Below are 6719 nucleotides of genomic sequence, written 5' to 3' on the forward strand. Positions count from 1 at the left end.
GTTTGTGTTTGGTTGGGGATTGGTGCATTTGGTGGACGCCGTCACAGGGTTCGAATATAACGATGCCGATACATTATTGGGCTAAATTACTAGACTATAATAGTCCAGCTTGCCTTAATAATCATTTGGGGAGTGTGTGGATGGGCATACAGAGGCATTTCCCTGTAAATAGTGGGGTAATTCTGTCTGCTAGGAAAGGCTTGATATCTGCCCACAGATGCCTGTTGCTGAAAGCTTGTTGAAATATAGGCCTGCCATCAGTGGCGTCACCCAAAGCGCTACTATTAAGCGGCTGATGAAAGAGCAATGCAGAATGGCTTCTGTTTACACTTACAAACACTACGCGCTCGCTGATCTGGGGTTCAGTTTAATTACCCCGCAAACCTTGCGGCTCCTGGAGAGACTCCCAGATATAAACCATATCAAGAGCTGGAATCGATCAAAGGATGCAAGATCCACCCCGATTTTACTACCAAGTTAAATTTTATTGGCAATAATGATCAAAACACACAAACTTCCACACCAATTAAAACATGCTGTGTTACGACTGACAACAACTGTGCATGAAAACTCGGGATGAAACGGAAGCACGTTCAATATTCAAGTGTAACATATTACAAATAAATGTAGTGCGAGGAGTTGGTTTTATGCATCGTTGCTGATTGGCTGTTGAAATGTGGGTGTGGCAGCATGGCGGTATTTGAGGGGCGGGTTTTTTCAGCAAGCGAAATGATTGGTTAAAGCCTTGCATCGTCCAATAAGAGAAGACTGTCATTCCACTATAAGGCCCAGTAATGAGATTTTGAGTAAACATCACGAGGTAAGGAAATTATATTTAAATTAGGCCAAAAATGTGTAGAAACAAATGCAGAATCAAATCTTGTCTAACTTAATAGTTTGATTTTAAAAACCTTATTGGCATGAGCCAAATTTTAAGTGCAATAACAATTGAATTCTTACTAAATTTGGCATCATATGTATTGTAACACATACTACTTATTTTTTTAATTGAAAATTTTCGACAAATTGCAGCCACGTCCTCCTAATACACTGGTAAAATGATGTTGTTAAGTCATATTAAATATGTTATTCTTTATCTTAAATCAACATGAGGTTGAATTTTGAAATCTTACGTGAAGACTGAATATTATTAGGGTATCATTTATTCATATTTACTTTTTTATTTAGTTTTTAATATATTAAACAGTACATCAAGACAAAAACCACAAACAAACAAAAAAACTTTAATAATGAACTGCCAATATGGTATAAAAATGCATCCTTTAAATAAAAAAAAGTAAAATAAATACTACTAATAATAAAGAAATACTAAAGTATATTTTAATAGCATATTATGTCAAGAAAATGTACTTAGAATTGCCCTATAGATATGTTTTATATAAGACAAGAAAATGCTTATAAATAAAAACTTTATAACAGGAACTGACCCATGTATTTTTTAAATGAATGAATAGATATTTTAATCTTCTTTTTGTTATTACCATTTTTTTATTGTAATCTTTTAACTAGTATATTAAGAAACATCAAATTGGATATTTTTAATAGGACTGATCAATAGATTTAAAAAAATAAAAAAATCTTCTACTGGTATTTTATACCAGGACTGGTGAGACTTCGACCTAAAGCCTGCGAGTGTTGAGCGTGGCAGTTGTCTATTGATAATCCCTCAATGTTCTGGCAGTCAGAACACAACGAACACTGGCGTTAAATTTAATCTCTGGATTTATTCTGGAAGCTGCACTGCACCTTAAGCCCCTCATAAATCAGGAATGATTTCCCTGTCGCTGGAGCTTGCGGAGAGAGCCGTGCGTGTGTGTGTGGTGTTGTTGTGTGTGTGTGGTGGATGATGTATCCTATACACGCTCAACTGTGATCCGACCCATGTACAAACATCAATCAAACCATAAACTGTTCATTTCCACACTTCTTTATCAAAACCAAGAAAGAACAGGAGCAGAAATCCCCTGCGTTCAGGGGAAAGTTTTGTGCAGCGATCCTCACTAAAACTTTGAGGCGCAGACATTCAGGACAGTGGTGTGACAGATTCCTGAAGACTGAAAATTTTTTATAAATACTTTTGTTTTTAACTTTAAAAAGTAGTATTTCTTATACCGAGTATATCAGACTTTCAGAAATAAGCTCTAATTAGTTAAATATTATAACCTGATTTTTATTATTATTTTTTTTTTATCTGTGCCAAGAAATAAAACAGGATATCATAAAGACTATTACGAGCATAAGCACTATTCGACCGAAGTATGGGAAAAGCTTTTAATGTTACATAATTTTTAATGTTTTTTAGAGTGATATTTCTAAATTAATTGCCAATTTTTCATACTAACCTCCTGGGGACAAACATGATATTCAAATTCACCTTGTGTTTACTTATTTTAATGATATAAATATTATTTAATTAATAATATACTTTACTTTTATTTTATTTAAAGAAACGTAACCTAGCGTTCAGGGAGAAAGTTCTGATGACAGCGATTATCCTCAACTCAAATTTGCGCAGCGCGCAGACATTTTCAGGCCAGTGCTTACGATTCACTGCAAGATGAACATTTATGAAAGTAACTTTTGTTTTAACTTTAATTAAAAGTGCGTCAGTATTTCTATAAAGAGTATATCAGACTTTCAACCCGAAATAAGCCTCCTAATTAGCTTAAATATTATAACCTATTTTTTATTATTTTTTGTTTATCTAGCCTCGCCAGAGCAGAAAATAACAGGATATCATAAAGAGCTATTAAGAGCATACAAGCCACTATTCGAGAGCCCCCAAGATGGAAACGCCCCTTTTAAATGTTACATATTGAGGTTTTTAGAGTACGAGTGGATATTCTTAAATACATTGCCCAATTGTTCATTACCAATAGACATCATCTAGGGCGACAAACATGACCGGACGACAAAGACAAACATGATATGTAAATGCACCTTGTGTTTACTTATTTAAGGATATAATATTATTTAATGTAATAATATATTTTATTTATACTTTATTAAAGAAAGTGATAATTAATGACATTTATAAATTATAGTGGTAATATATTTAACAGTATATTAAGCGCAAGAAACTTAACATACTGCGGGAACTAGAACATTAACTTTATAAATATTATTAATCCATAGTATTGTTGTTAAAATCTAAATAAATAGGAAAAAACCAACCAGAACCAAACAACCATAACGTACTAATTAAATAATATAAATATTTTTGATATTTCAAGGCCCAAACAAAGCGACGTTTATAACAGGACAGATGCTATATAATTTGTAATAAATAAATAAAATATAAAAAAATAAATTAATAAAAATCTTTTTAATATTCCTATCCAGCAACATTAAGGAAAGTAAAGCTACTTCTATAACAGGATTGACCCTCATATATTGAAATAAAAGATATGATGAATAAATATATTACTAGTAATATTAGAAACCTTCTGATTATTGTTACTGCAACCATATATTTATTTATTACAACAATCTAGAAGTCAGTCCTGCTATATAAATCTTCAGAAAGGGTTTGTATTATATCAGTATAAATACACGAACAATGTCCTTTGTAACCGGAGCTGACTTCTTTTTCCATTTTGCCCTACATAAACAAACTCAATGTTTTGCCCCCGCTACTACACTCCGCGTTTCTAATATTATTTAAATATTTCACTTTCACACACACACACACACACATCTAGCCGAATCTGACACAATATATTTTCCAAAATAATGAACTATAGATAATTAAGGACACAGAGAATAGATAGTTTATAACAGGATTGACGTATGATAGTATTTGGCTACTTTAAAGAATAGTCCTTAACTCATGTTACATGCACCTAATTATTAAAATCAACTGTCTCTCGAGTCTTTATTTAGTGGATTTAAAGCATTAAGAAGCAGTTAAGGTTAACTTTGGATGCTGTTTTCGATGGTAAACAGCTGCTGCGCTAAATGATGAACCAGACCTGAGGCAGATGCAACTTTACCTGCACCTGAAATATACTGCCCCCGCCGTCATCGTCGCGTCTGATTAATATTCAGTGGGCGCGAGTACGTTTGTGTTGAAAGAGGCCTCTCAGGCACAATACTGCCCACTGCTCCTCTGCCACCGTCACGAGATCTTCTCCACTTCCCTTATTATGTGCGCTGTCTTTGTAGATGCCGCACTGCCCTCATGCTGCCCACACTGGCCATTATGAGCTTTCCTTTTATTTTGATCCGGCCTGCTTTCATCGTCTAAGGGCTGTCCACATAAGAGCCGTTACGAGACGAGCTGATCTCCTGAAATCAGATCACCAGGACTGATTCTGTCAAACTCCTGAGATGTTTGTCAACCTCTTTTTTCTGAAGCAGAGCCTAGTGAACATATATGAGGACGAGAGAGGAGGCTGGAATCACGTGAGCATAACATTTTAGAAACACCATAAACACTAATGGGGTAAGCCAGTCACAGTGGAACCCCACGCTCCACAAGCCTAACTCATTCCCATGTGACAACCAGCCCCGGTCAAGCTACAACACAGGTTTCCCAAACTGGTGTTCATGCGTTGATGAAAGCTATAATTAAATTAAATTAAATTAAATTAAATTTTTTAAATTTAAAACAATTCAAAAAACACAATCAAAATTAACCGCTGAAAACGTTAATGAAATGCTAATAATTTAATCAAAAACGCAAGCTCATTATTAAATCATAAAAATGTAAAAATTAAAACAATTTAAAAAAAAGAACAAATAAAAAAAAAATAGAAGTCACCAAACAAATGTTTAAAAAAAGGTCATTTAAAACTAATCTAAAAAAACACTAAAAATGTACAAATCTAATATCTAATATTTTTTAATGTAAAATTAACAACAAATAATATTAAAAACAATTAAAATAAAACAAAAAAAGTCCGTAACTTAAGTAAAGCATAAAATGTGAACTAAATATTAAAATAAAAATGACATTTTACTAAAAAAGTTGATGAAAAGCTAATCATTTATAAAACGGAAAATTAAAGGGAGAGATAATTTTACATAAAAACAAATAATAAAAATGATAATGAAAGTTGAATTACATTATAAAAATAACAAATTAAATAAAATAAAAAAATATAAAAATACAACTAAAAGATAAACAAATAGCTAAGAATTAATTAAATGTTTAAAAATGTAAAAATTAAAACAAATAATTTGAAACCACTTAAAAATTTAATATTCTACAATCGTACCTGCACATACATGGACTATTAATCAACACTGGAGGAAGGGTGACATATTAAACTATTAAAACATTTTCCTTAAACTCTCAGTAAACAGATTGAAAAGCTCAGAAAGCAGAAAGAGAGAGTTGTTCTGTAAAGGACGGTTTGTAAACGAGTGGCAGGTGTGTTGCAGTGTTGGGACACACCTGCAGGTCAAAGGTCACGCTCCAGCTGACCCCGGAGCTCAGAAACACGCCAGCTTCTGCTCCCTGCTGTAAAAAGTGACATCTGAATTAAAAGTAGTCATTTTTTGCTCTCATGAATAGGTTGTAGACATAAAAGATTATTGTGAGGATTATTAGTTATCAGCATTAATTACTAAATCTTGTGTCTCTTTCTCTGTGTATCTTACGGTTCTTGGATTCTTATCCGGCATGAATAAAAAGATGGATTTTGAAAAAAACGCAGCAGAACCCGGAAGAGGAGAAGAAGTAGTGATGTTGTTTATTGGAAGGAAGGACTAACGGCCCCTGACAGGCGTTTTAAAAAACACAGGCAATCAGTCAAGTAGGGAAGGAAAAATCACAACCTATGTAAATCAATCAGCATTGAACGATGTAACATGTCTGTGTGTCGCAGCTGCAGGTCAGTGCATCCCACAGCGCCTGGGAAAAAAAACCATGAAAACAAGTTGAGAGTGAGCGTGATATACAGTACAATACGGTGCTTATATATGTATAATCTCTTTAATGTGTAATATAATGTGTATACAGGCCCAAAAAATATTTACATTGGCAATACATTTATTATAAGGAGGAAAATATGCAATTAAAGTGATGTACCACACTTTACAATATGACACCTTATAGCAAGCATTTACCAAATGCATGTAAAAAAAATAAATATTTACAAAAAAAATTATAAAAGAAATCTATATTGACATTAATAAACTGTTTTAGATAAAAAAAAACATTTAAATTAACATATATAATAGTATAGGGCCTATGCTCCAATTTTTTAAAAAAAAATAGAATATTAAATATATATTGGACATATTAACAACTGTGATAAATAAAAAATTATATACAAATTATATATACAAAATAATAACTATTATTACACAACACACAACACACACACACACAACACCGCATATACACTGTCGGTCAAAAGTTTGGGATCAGTACGGACTGTAATGTTTTTAAATAGTCTCTTTAGCTATTCAAGGCTGCATTTATTTGATCAAAAATACAGAAAAAACAAAACAATCTGCAAAATGTTATACGATATAAAAATAATGGTTTCATTTTACATATCCTTTGAAATAAAATTTATTTCTGTGATGCACAAGCTGAATTTCCATCAGTTATATCGCCAGTCTTCAGTGTCATATGGATCCTTCAGAAATCATTCTAATTATGCTGATTTTATTATTAGAGTTATCAATGCTGGAAAGAGCTGAAGCTGCCAAATATTTTTTGGGAAACTGCAAAACATTTACTGACC

The sequence above is a fragment of the Cyprinus carpio genome, chromosome B21, assembly GCF_018340385.1.
Source record: "Cyprinus carpio isolate SPL01 chromosome B21, ASM1834038v1, whole genome shotgun sequence".
In the NCBI taxonomy this organism is placed as follows: Eukaryota; Metazoa; Chordata; class Actinopteri; order Cypriniformes; family Cyprinidae; genus Cyprinus; species Cyprinus carpio.